Source organism: Ranitomeya variabilis, chromosome 2 (genome assembly GCF_051348905.1).
Source record: "Ranitomeya variabilis isolate aRanVar5 chromosome 2, aRanVar5.hap1, whole genome shotgun sequence".
Classification (NCBI taxonomy): domain Eukaryota; kingdom Metazoa; phylum Chordata; class Amphibia; order Anura; family Dendrobatidae; genus Ranitomeya; species Ranitomeya variabilis.
In genome coordinates, this window is record NC_135233.1 from 101,231,157 (window position 1) to 101,244,488 (window position 13,332).

Genomic DNA, 13,332 nt, shown 5'->3' on the forward strand with positions numbered 1-13,332 from the left:
GGTGAATGTGGTGGATGCAGGGTCCACAGGCGACATCAATTTAGGGACAGTTGTGCCTAGCCCACGGTCTAGGAAACAGTTGGCTGTAGGCGTTCGCACCCCCTCCTCCTCCTCCTCGTCCTCCTGCAGAAGCTACAGCTCTTCCACAGAACGCAGTCGGCCAACCACTCCATCGGCAGATGACACTGTTGCACACCAGTTGTCCCATTATGGGCCAGCTACTGCCAAGCGTCAGCAGGCTGTATTGGCTATGAAGTGTTTGGGCGACAACAGACACACCGCGGAAGTTCTGTCCGAGTTCTTGCAACAAGAAACGCAGTCGTGGCTGGGCACAGTAGATCTTGAGGCAGGCAAGGTAGTGAGTGATAACGGAAGGAATTTCATGGCTGCCATCTCCCTTTCCCAACTGAAACACATTCCTTGCCTGGCTCACACCTTAAACCTGGTGGTGCAGTGCTTATTGAAAACTTATCCTGGGTTCTCCGACCTGCTCCTCAAAGTGCGTGCACTTTGCTCACATATCCGACGTTCGCCTGTACACGCCAGCCGTATGCAGACCTATCAGCGGTCTTTGAACCTTCCCCAGCATCGCCTAATCATAGACGTTGCAACAAGGTGGAACTCAACACTGCACATGCTTCAGAGACTGTGCGAACAGAGGCGTGCTGTTATTTATTTGTGGGAGGATACACGGGCAGGCAGTAGGATGGCAGACATGGAGTTGTCAGGTGTGCAGTGGTCGAAGATACAAGACATGTGTCAAGTCCTTCAGTGTTTTGAGGAATGCACACGGCTGGTTAGTGCAGACAACGCCGTAATAAGCATGAGCATCCCCCTAATGCGTCTGCTGATGCAAAGTTTGACGCACATAAAGGAGCAGGCGTCTGCACCAGAGGAAGAGGGAAGCCTTGATGACAGTCAGCCATTGTCTGGTCAGGGCAGTGTACAGGACGAGGTAGCGGGCGAAGAGGAGGTGGAGGACGAGGAGGATGATGGGGATGAGTATATTTTTAATGCGGAAACTTTCACGGGGGCACAGGAAATTGGTTGCGTGTCACGGCCGGGTTCTGGTTTTTTGAGGGACACAAGTGACGTAGATTTGCCTGCAACTGCCCCTCAACCAATCACAACCGGAGATTTGACAAGTGGAACTTTGGCCCACATGGCGGATTATGCCTTACGTATCCTACAAAGGGACACACGCATTACGAAAATGATGAACGATGACGATTACTGGTTGGCCTGCCTCCTTGATCCACGCTATAAAGGCAAATTGCAAAATATTATGCCACATGAGAACTTGGAACTAATATTAGCAACCAAACAATCAACTCTTGTTGACCGTTTGCTTCAGGCATTCCCAGCACACAGCGCACGTGATCGTTCTCACACGAGCTCCAGGGGGCAGCAGACTAGGAGTGTTAGGGGTGCACACATCAGAAGTGGCGTTGGACAGAGGGGTTTTCTGACCAGGTTGTGGAGTGATTTTGCTATGACCGCAGACAGGACAGGTACTGCTGCATCAATTGAAAGTGACAGGAGACAACATTTGTCCAGTATGGTTACTAACTATTTTTCATCCCTTATCGATGTTCGCCCTCAACCGTCATTCCCATTTGATTACTGGGCCTCCAAATTAGACACCTGGCCAGAATTGGCAGAATATGCATTGCAGGAGCTTGCTTGCCCGGCAGCAAGTGTCCTATCAGAAAGAGTATTCAGTGCTGCAGGGTCAATATTAACCGAAAAAAGGACTCGTCTGGCTACCCAAAATGTTGACGATCTAACATTCATTAAAATGAACCACAACTGGATTTCAAAATCTTTTGCCCCACCTTGCCCGGCCGACACCTAGCTTTCCTATGAAAAGCTCTTGCCTGTGAATTACTTTTCTAATGTCTAATTTGCTGCTGCAGATTGTACAGCATACGACATGTTTACACCTCCCTAAATGGCCAAACTCCCCACACGGGGCCGTGGTATCGCGACTTGGCGCAAGCACCCGTGAGACTGCTGTTTGTCTGAAGAGGTGGGTGTGCTCGCTTTTGGTTGACGGCATTGCTACTGGGTCCCTCATAGTACAATGTAGTGTCTCTGGCGGTGGTGGTGCGCACCCAACGTCAGACACACCGTTGTAACATGAGTGGCCCTGGGGCGGTCCCGCCGGCCTCAAGAGAGTTCCCCCCTACCCCAGCTCAAACTGGGCTCTACTACGTGCAAAATTATGTCGCACAGCTCCACCAATCTTTAGTCTATTCGCTGACATCATTCAATGTCTGGCACTGACAATACAAATTTGTAGACATCTATGATGCAACTTAAAGTAGTCTGTGTCTGTGTCCTATATTGGCACCATTAAATAGTTACTGCCAAATTACTATGTCAGAAACACAGCAGATGAGCCCACCCCTGTACCTAAGTATGCCATCTTTTTTTTTGTTTTGGTTGTTTTGCGAGACATTAACATCTATTTATATTTTGGGAGTACTGGGACAGACACTCCTTGCACTACTCCTCCACTCAGCACCAAGCTGCCTGCCCGTGTATCCATGTAACCGCTGTAAAACTGCCATGAGCCTATTGTTTGTTATTTTAGGCCTTTGATAGCCTGTCTGCGGTCCCTACTCCTCCACTGACCACCAAGCTGCCTGCCCGTGTATCCATGTAACCGCTGTAAAACTGCCATGAGCCTATTGTTTGTTATTTTAGGCCTTTGAAGCCTTTCTGCGCTCCCTCCTTCCACTAGTCCTCCACTGACCAGACCACTGCTGCCCGTGTACCCCTGGAACCAATTTTAAAGTGCCTACAGCCAGCCCATTTTATTGTGTTAGGCCTTCGAAGCCTGTCTGCGGTCCCTCCTTCCACTAGGCCTCCACTGACCAGACCACTGCTGCCCGTGTACCCCTGGAACCAATTTTAAAGTGCCTACAGCCAGCCCATTTTATTGTGTTAGGCCTTCGAAGCCTGTCTGCGGTCCATACTTCCACTAGTCCTCCACTGACCAGACCACTGCTGCCCGTGTACCCCTGGAACCAATTTTAAAGTGCCTACAGTCAGCCCATTTTATTGTGTTAGGCCTTCGAAGCCTGTCTGCGGTCCATACTTCCACTAGTCCTCCACTGACCAGACCACTGCTGCCCGTGTACCCCTGGAACCAATTTTAAAGTGCCTACAGCCAGCCCATTTTATTGTGTTAGGCCTTCGAAGCCTGTCTGCGGTCCATACTTTAAATACTCCTCCACTCAGCACCAAGCTGCCTGCCCGTGTATCCATGTAACCGCTGTAAAACTGCCATGAGCCTATTGTTTGTTATGTTAGGCCTTTGATAGCCTGTCTGCGGTCCCTACTTTAAATACTCCTCCACTCACCACCAAGCTGCCTGCCCGTGTATCCATGTAACCGCTGTAAAACTGCCATGAGCCTATTGTTTGTTATTTTAGGCCTTTGATAGCCTGTCTGCGGTCCCTACTTTAAATACTCCTCCACTCATCACCAGCTGCCTGCCCGTGTATCCATGTAACCGCTGTAAAACTGCCATGAGCCTATTGTTTGTTATTTTAGGCCTTTGATAGCCTGTCTGCGGTCCCTACTTTAAATACTCCTCCACTGACCACCAAGCTGCCTGCCCGTGTATCCATGTAACCGCTGTAAAACTGCCATGAGCCTATTGTTTGTTATGTTAGGCCTTTGATAGCCTGTCTGCGGTCCTTACTTTAAATACTCCTCCACTCACCACCTAGCTGCCTGTGTATCCATGTAACCGATGTAAAACTGCCATGACTGCCTACTGTTTGTTATTTTAGGCCTTTGATAGCCTGTCTGCGGCCCCTACTTGCAATACTCCTCCACTGACCACAATGCTGCCTGGAGTGCCTGCCTGTGTATCCATGTAACCGATGTAAAACTGCCATGACTGCCTACTGTTTGTTATTTTAGGCCTTTGATAGCCTGTCTGCGGCCCCTACTTGCAATACTCCTCCACTGAGCACAATGCTGCCTGGAGTGCCTGCCTGTGTATCCATGTAACCGATGTAAAACTGCCATGACTGCCTACTGTTTGTTATTTTAGGCCTTTGATAGCCTGTCTGCAGCCCCTACTTGCAATACTCCTCCACTGACCACACCAATGCTGCCCGTGTACCCCTGGAACCTATTTAAAAGTTCATAGAGCCTAGTTATATATTTTATTTACTATTAATAAGGCCATGATGGACTACGCTGTACCACGCTACAAGCTAACCAGTCGACACTTCTTTTGCGAGAAAAGCCATCCCAACCCTCCACCAGCATGTAGAAGACCGCATTGTCCATGCACTCTGGCAATCTGTGAGTACAAAGGTGCACCTGACAACAGACGCATGGACCTGTAGGCATGGCCACGGAAGATTACGTGTCCATTACGGCGCAATGGGTTAATGTGGTGGATGCATGGTCCACAGGGGACAGCCTACTAAGTCTGTCTGCAGTCCCTAATTCAAATTGTCCTCCACTGTCTAAATCGGAACTTCCACCTTCTGGCTTTCGGCCTATAGTATCAGAAATTAAACTGCATTTGGCCTTCAACTTTGGTTAGGGCCTACTAACGGCTTCTGCCCCTCCCTGGTGTTGCCCTCAACTAAATAAAGCTGAGCTTCAACCTTCTGCTCCAAATTACCATTTTAAAAAATGCAATAGGCTTTTCCGGCCTACTAAAGGTGTCTGCCCCTCCCTGGTGTTGTCCTCAACTGAACAAAGCTGAGCTTCCACATTCTGGCTTTCGCCCTATACTATCAGATATTAAACTGCATTTGGCCTACTAGTGTGGTTAGGCCCTTGAAACAGTGTCTGCTGCTCTTGGGTTTGCTACTCCACTGAACAAAGCAATGCCGCCTGTTTAGTCCTGTTACCAATTTTGAACTGCATGTAGCCTACTTTATTCTTTGGCCCTATATCTGTTTCCTCCTCATCCTGCCCATTGCCCAGCCACTGCTAAATGAGTCTGCTGGTACATTGACCTAGACCACTACATTCCCCTTGTACTCTACACAGCCAGAATCTGTCCCTGCTGAAAGTAAGGTTCCCCTTCCCGCATGTTATACCACCTTACACAGGGACAAAGAGGAAGGTGCAGATGAAAGTGCAGGTTCCTTCATCAGGTGGGGGGGCATACTCGTTGGCGACGTCACTGGCACAGGGCCCCTCAGAGTACGCAAAAGTGTCGCTGCTGGTGGGAGGCGCCCCCGCCATGCAAACACACCGCCGTACTTTGAGGGGCCCTGTGCCAGTGGCAATGCGAACGAGTGGGCCCCCCCCTGCTTGCTCAGGATCACAGCACTTGCAACTTTTAAATACTTACCTTTCCCTGCAACACCGCCGTGACGTAGTCCGCATTTCCTGGGCCCACGAAAAACTTGAGCCAGCCCTACTCCCCCCACAACTTTCCCCCAATTCCCTATGCCCAACTATTATTATACAGTTAATTAAGATTGGCAAGCTTCAGAAACAAGAATGGATGTTTTTGGCATTAAAATGGGCACTGTAGGTGTTTTCCTGGCCTCCACTCACTGCCGACTATGCTTCCCCATTGACTTGCATTGGGTTTCGTGTTTCGGTCGATCCCCGACTTTTAGCGATAATCGGCCGACTGCACTCGACTCGACTCTGGACAAAATCGGGTTTCCCAAAACCCTACTCGATCTTAAAAAAATGAAAGTCGCTCAACCCTAGTTATGAGTAGTCACTGTCATCTCCTATCTCTGAAATGGGGAAATCTGTATACACTGAAGACAGATTTTACCCATGAATTGGAAGTGATAGATTGGTCCAGGAGGAGAAAGAAGTATATTTCTCTTTTTTCCATGTGTAGTATTAATTTATTAAATAAATTAAATGAAGGATTTAATCAAAAACATGCCTTTCTTATGTTATTATGTTAAATATTGACTTGTCAGCAGAATTGTGCTAAGTAAACTACAGACAGTGTCAGGTCGACGCCATTATACTGATTAAAATGATACCTTGGTTGATGAAATCCATCTTGTGGTTGTTGCATAATTTGTGCCTGTAGTTTTCAGTTAATGAGATTCTCGTGCTTCGGTGCGGCCTGTGGGCGGGGCTCTATGTGGTGCTCTGCTGACATATGCATATGCTGACTTATGACAGATCACTGTTCCCTCACTGACCTGCCCCCTATTTTACATAATGCGTATAATAGTGTTGACATTACTGTTGATAATATTCTTGATATGGAATATTGTAAATAAAACCTATAATATTGTGGGTATTGTGAGGCTTAGAAAAAAAAATTACATCAAGAAAACTGACACCGGCGCCTGTGCAGTACCATATATCTCTTACCAATAGATGCTACTATGCAATCATAGCTGGCTCTATTTTGCTGGAGTAAAAAAAATTCACTGCAGCAAAATGGTGCCGGTGGTGGCACATGCTCAGTAGCATCTATCGCGCTGCTGCCATTTTGCTGGAGTCCAATTTTTTTTTCCTTCAACAAAATGGCACCGCCAGTGGCGCTTGCTCAGTAGCATCTACCAGTAAAACATAGATGTCACTGTGCAGGAACCGCCGCCAGTGCCAGTTTTCTAGATCAAATTTTTTTTCTAAGCCTCACAATAGCCACAATATAATAGGTATTATTAACAATATTCCATATAAAAGAGGGGGCATGACACTGAAGGATCAGTGACCTATCATAAAGCCACAAAGATACATAAGCAATTAGAGCACCACATAAAGTTCCATCAACAGGCCGCCCCAAAGCACGAGAATCTCATTAACTGAAAACTACAAATGCAGATTAAACAACAACCAGAAGACGGAGTTCATCAACCCAGGTAACATTTTAATCAAAGTAAAAAAGGGGGAGAAGCCAGCGCTGCTTGTGGTCAGAATGCAAAACATAAAGTGCACATGCACATATTGATTTCTAACTGAGTTTCAAAAATGAGACACTTTAGTACAACCAAATAGCCTATAATCCTCAATTAACTATATAAAACAATACTTTTATTGGTTAAAACCATAGACACAACCACAAGCATAACATAACTCACAACCGTGCTCTCTAGATATACCCTATTAGGGGGACCCTGAATGCCTACTACCTAACAGTGGAGGTTGGCACCCTACACATAGCTGAGATTGGCGCCCCCACTCAACGACGGCTCACCCTAAAGCTCCTATTGCTGCCCTACAAATGTGTCGCAGCCGGGCTACCATATTCACAACAGGAAAAAATTGGGTAGATAGATGTCAATAACCAAAATTGCCCATTGGTGGATAAGGCAAAAATATTTTAATACTTATTTTGATAGGGTGAGAGACACAGACATACAAAGTGCAAAACAGTGCAGAATAAAGTGCTAAAAGTGAACAAAAAATCTTAGCTTCACTGCTCCCTAACCTCAATACCTGCCTTGCTGTGGAGGTAGGCACCCTACTGTGCAGCGGAAACGGCGCCCCCACTCAACGACGGCTATCCCTAGGATTCCCTATGGGTAGCTGGGAAAAATTGGCACAAGAAATGATATATATGCCAGAAATGATATACTCTAACAAGCAAAGCAGAAATGAATAGATGCACTGACTAAATAATCAGTAGCATAAACAAACTAACCATGTACACATAAGATACATAGACAGATGAAAAAATGCTGCATTACCAATACAGGTCATCATGATATGCACATTATTTTTAAAGAGGCCACCTTCATCAATAACCAAACATATACCACATTTATATAGAGATACCCGCCTCATTTATAGTTATTACGTAAACTAATCTGTCAGTGTACATGGATAACAATGCAATGGAGCAATGAGCTAGGAGCAATACTCATCGTTCTGAAGATGTCATAGTGCGCCTAAAAAATGAGACACTTAGCAAACAATTGATCAATTCTTTGAGCCACCCCGCCACTTCACGGCATTCTCATAATGGGGCAGTCCTACTCTACATTTTTTATATTCACTGTGCCATTACGGCCTCTAAAAAGCAAGACCACATTAAATGCAACCTGTACCTGAAGCATTTCTGAATCACTCCCATGGCACCAGAGAGGACAGCACAGATAAAGGTTGACCAGGTCTGGACATAGACATTTCAGGTCCAACCTCCACACTGCCTAACCAGCACCACAGATGAAGGGTGAGACAGGCTTGGACACAGGTGCACTATCAAACAAAGCCTATGGCAGGGCAGGGCTGCTGTAGGTGTGTACATCAGCCTAGGTCAATCACGAAAAAACCCCAGAAAGAATGGCGTACATAACCCAGCGCGCACGGCAACAGTGGTGGTCAACTACAAACCAATATCAAAGTAAAAAAGGGGTAGAAGCCAGTGCTGCTTGTGGTCAGAACGCAAAACATAAAGTGCACATGCACATATTGATTTCTAACTGAGTTTCAAAAATGAGACATTTAGCAAACAATTGATCAATTCTTTGAGCCACCCCACCACTTCACGGCATTCTCATAATAGGGCAGTCCTACTCTACGTTTTTTATATTCGCTGTGCCATTGCAGCCTCTAAAAAGCAAGACCACATTAAATGCAACCTGTACCTGAAGCATTTCTGAATCACTCCCATGGCACAAAAGAGGACAGCACAGATAAAGGTTGACCAGGTCTGGACATAGACATTTCAGGTCCAAAAAATTCAAAAAATTGTTTGCGACATCAGCAACAGTAGCAATGACAAAGCTGTCACAAACTGCAGTAACGCTGAGAGAATGCTGGCTGCCTGGCATGACAAAACCTTCTAGGCGTGACAAGCAAGCTCAGGCCATTGCTGCTGCTGCTGTTTTTGTGGTGACGCCTTGACATTCCCAGGGTTGGCAGCATAGAACTGTGATGCACACTGTGTGCTTCACTGCTGCCTTGGGGAAAACCACTCTTAAGATTGTCTACAAGCGTGTTTAGACACTCCAGCATGCGTGCGTCCTTTTTCAGGGAGAAACCATCTGGCAAAATTTACTCTTGTACCGTCGATCTAACAAACTGGCAAACCAGTAGTCAGCACCAGTTCTAACCCTAAGAATATTTGCATCATGTTAAAGATAGTGCAGCAAGAAGGCGCTCATGTGTTGGGTACTTCATCGGGTCAAAATCAATAGTGTGTTAGTGGTGCAGTAGCACTCAAGGTTACTTCCACACTGCCCTCCAGCCAAACATGGACAACAGAGAGGGGATAATTATTCTCTTCATCTCCTGACTGTTGCATATCCATCACCTCTTCCTCCTCATCCTCCTCAATTTGTTTCTCAGCTCCTGCACCTTCACTAACAGTTTTGATGTTACCATGAGACCCCCTCGATGGCCGTAATCCATCCTCGTATGGCACCTGCCTGTGCGACGACCATCCGGAACTTAGAGATATTGCTACCCCTTCCACCACTTCCTCTGCTTCTATCTCTTCCTCTAAGACCACCAGCTCCTCACGCAGACTATTCAAAGTGTGCTTCAACATGTATATGACCAAAATAGTGATGCTGACGATGGTTTCATCAGTGTTAACCATAAAATCATAGAATGTTAGAATTGGAATGGACCTGAAGGGTCATTGTGTCCACCCCCCTGCTCAATGCAGCACAGGATTCACTAAACCATCTCAGACAGATGTCTGTCCAGCCTTTGTTCGAAGACTTCCTTTGAAGGAGAACTCACCACCTCTCATGGCAGCCTGTTCCTCTCATTGATCACCCTCGGCTCACTGTCAAAAAGTATTTTCCAATATCTAATCTGTATTTTCACCCTTTCAGCTTCATTCCATTGCTTCTCTTGTCTCCATGTGCAAATGACAATAATGATGATCCCTCTACATTGTGACATCCTTTCAGATATTTGTAGACAGCTATTAAGACTCATCTTAGCCTTCTTTTTGCAAGCTAATCATTCCCATATCCTTTAACCATACCTTGCAGGACTTACTTTGCAGTCTGCTTACCATCCTGGTAGCTCTTCTCTTCTTGCTCCAGTTTTTCAATGTTTTTTTTAAATTGTGGTGCCCAGAACTAGAAACAGGATTCTAGATGAGGCCTGACCAAGGAGGACTAGAGGGGAAAAATTACTTCATGTGATCTAGACTCTATGCTTCTCTTAATACATCACAGAACTCTGTTTGCCTTTTTCTGCTTCTGCATCACACAGTTGACTCATCATGTGCAGTCTGTGATCTATTAGTATTTTTCACACATGCTTTTGCTTAGTTCTATTCCTCCCATTCTATAGATGCAATTTTTGTTTTTCTTGTCCAGATGTGGAATCTTGCATCTCTGCCTGTTAAATACCCTTCTGTCAGTTGCTGCCCATTGTTCAAGCTTATCTACACTCCCTGACAGAAGTTATGTCGCTTATCCATGTTATGTAAATAAAAGCTTATAACCTGACATTAAATTCATCCATTGGTTGTATAAACTATTCTTTTGAAAGCTGAAACCCTCTGAAGTGTGGTTTAGGTTAAGAAAATAAATTGGCATAAATGCAGAAATATTGATCAGTTAATGGACACAGAATGGTCAGATTTTGGTAAGGTAAAAGTTTTGTCTCCCACAGAAAGTAATGTGACATTCAAACAAATAATTAACTTAAAACATTGGTGAATGAAGTTATGGCGCTATTAGAGTCATATTTAATATTTTGTGTGACTTCCATGAGCTTGAAGGACTGCATCCATGCGGTTCAACAATGGTTCATACAATTTATTAATGAAGTTATCAGGAATAGCAAAGAATGCAGTCTTACACACCTCCCAGAGTTCATCTATTTCTTTGGTTTTGTCTTCCAAGCTTCTTGTTTCATCCTACCTGTTTCATCCATGTACTTACACACATGCTAATTAATAATTTGTTCAAATATCTATTCTGGTATTTAAGTAAGGCTCACTGGCCTGTAATTTCCTGGCCTCATCTTCTTTTATTTTTTGAAGATAAGGACAACATTTGATCTTCTCCAATCTTCTGGATCTTCTCCTGTTTTCCAGAATTTTTCAAAGATTTTGGCTAGTGGTTCATCAATTTCCCCTGCTATCACTTTCAGTACTCAAGGATGTAATTCATCTGGACCAGGAGATTTAAATTCCTTTAAATTATCTAAGTGTTACCTCGCCATCTCTCTGTTGGATTCTTTTATTTCTTTGATTACACAGTGAAGATCAGTTGATATTTCAATTGCTTTCTTAGAGAAAAGAGATGCAAAATAGGAATATAAAAGTTCGACCTTCACAACATCATTTTTTACCACTTCACCCTTTTCATCCTATAAAAATACTATTGCATCTTTGACTTTTCTTTTGCTTTTGCCATACCCCAAAATCCTTTTTTACTGCTTTTGGTCTCCCTTGCAAGCCTCACTTCATTACTGGCATTAGCTCTTTTAACTCTTCCCTTGCATTCCATGCAAACAGCATTATTTTCTTCTTTAGATATGCCTCCCTCTTTCTATTTGATAAACATTTCTTTTTTTTCCTTTTTAACAAGTGATTATGTTCTGCGTTCATTTACCCTGGTCTCTTTAAATGGTATATATTTAAATACAATTCTTCCTTCTTTTCAGGATTGTTACCAATTGTGCGGTGAGAATTTAATTTAGCAAACGCTCCCATCCTCCCTGGACATTTCTGTCCTTTAGAAAATCCAGCCATTGGACCTTTGCTACCTTCTTTCTGAGTCCATTAAAATCTGCCTTTCTGAAGTGTAACCTTAAAGTATGAGTCCTCGCTGGTCTTCCTCCACTTGTAATACAAAATTTGAGAATAGCATAATCACTGCCTCTTAAATTTCCAGCCACCATTACTTCCTCAACCATTTCCTCCCTGTTGGTAAGAATTAGGTCCAAGATTGCACATCCTCTTGTTCTCGCTTCTACTTTTTGAAAGATAAAGCTGTCAGCAAGAGAAGATAAGAATTTTCTAGACCCAGTAATTTTGCCTGAGAGAAATTCCCAACAAATATCTGGATAATTAAAATTTACCATGATCACTATGTCATACTTTTTTGAGAACAGAGACATCTGATGTAAAAAGAGTTTATCCATATCTTCAGCCTGTCCAGATGGCCTGTTGTAAACACATACAATAGTGTCCTTTCTGCTCTTCTCTCCTTGTATTCTTACCTAAACAGTTTCAACAGAGCTACCAGTCTCTGAAGCTTGAATCACTGTGAAGATGTTTTCCAAACATACAATGCAATGTCTTCTCCCGTCTTGTTAGCCCTGTTTCTAATAAATAAGTTGCAGCCTTCAAGATTTGTATTCCAGGCATGTGTATCTCACTATCAAGTTTCAGTGATGCATATGACTTCATATCTGTCTTGCTGTGTTAGCAGATCCAATTTTCCTTGTTTGTTTTCTCATGCTCTGTGTGTATAGACACATTTTAGTTTGTATTCAGTTTCTCTTGCTCCTCTATTTTTATTCAGAGTTTGTTGTTTTTGTTCTTTTATTCTACTTCTAATAGCAGGGTTCTCAAAAGAATTAATTAGCTGCATATTTTTCCTGGCCATATACGTCCCATTCTATATTGCTCTAGATTAACCCCTTCATGAATGGAAGTATTTTTGGTTTTGCGTTTTTGTTTTTTGCTACCCCTCTTCCCAGAGTCATAACTTTTTTATTTTTCCATCAATATGGCCTTGTGAGGGCTTGTTTTTTGCAGGACATGTTGTAATTTTCTAATACCCATCGTGTCTCCATTTTTTGTGATCTCGAGTAAAGTGAGGGCCTATTTTTTGCACACAAAGCTGACATTTCTAGTGATAGCATTTTTGTTGCTGCTGCCACAAAAATGTAATTTTGGCATTTTTACTTTTTTTCTTGCTACGCCATTTTATTTTGATTGGGGTGAAAGGAGGGTGATTTGAACTTTTATATTTTTTTATATTTTTAAAAACATATTTTTTTCACTTTTGGCATGCTTCAATATTCTCCATGGAAGACTAGAAGCTGCTATAACCCAATCTGCTCTGCTGCATACAGGCGATGATCAAACTGCCTACATGTAGCTGAATACCTCACTTACTATGAGCGACAACCACCAGGTGGCGCTCATAGCAATCTGGCAGTGACAACCATAGAGGTCTCCAGGAGACCTGTGTTTGTCATGCCAACCCATCGGTGACCCGCGATCACAGATGGGGGGATTTCTGACACGACTGTCGGAAATGCATGTTAAATGCCGTTGTTAGCGTTTGACAGTGGCAGTGGCATTTAATGGGATAACAGCCGCGGAAGAATCAAGATGACTCCAGTGGCTTTTAACGGCACATGTAAGCTAATCAGATCAGCTCTCATGTGCCAGAAAAGGTGTGGGCTCATCACCAAACAGGGGGAGGCATCCAATAA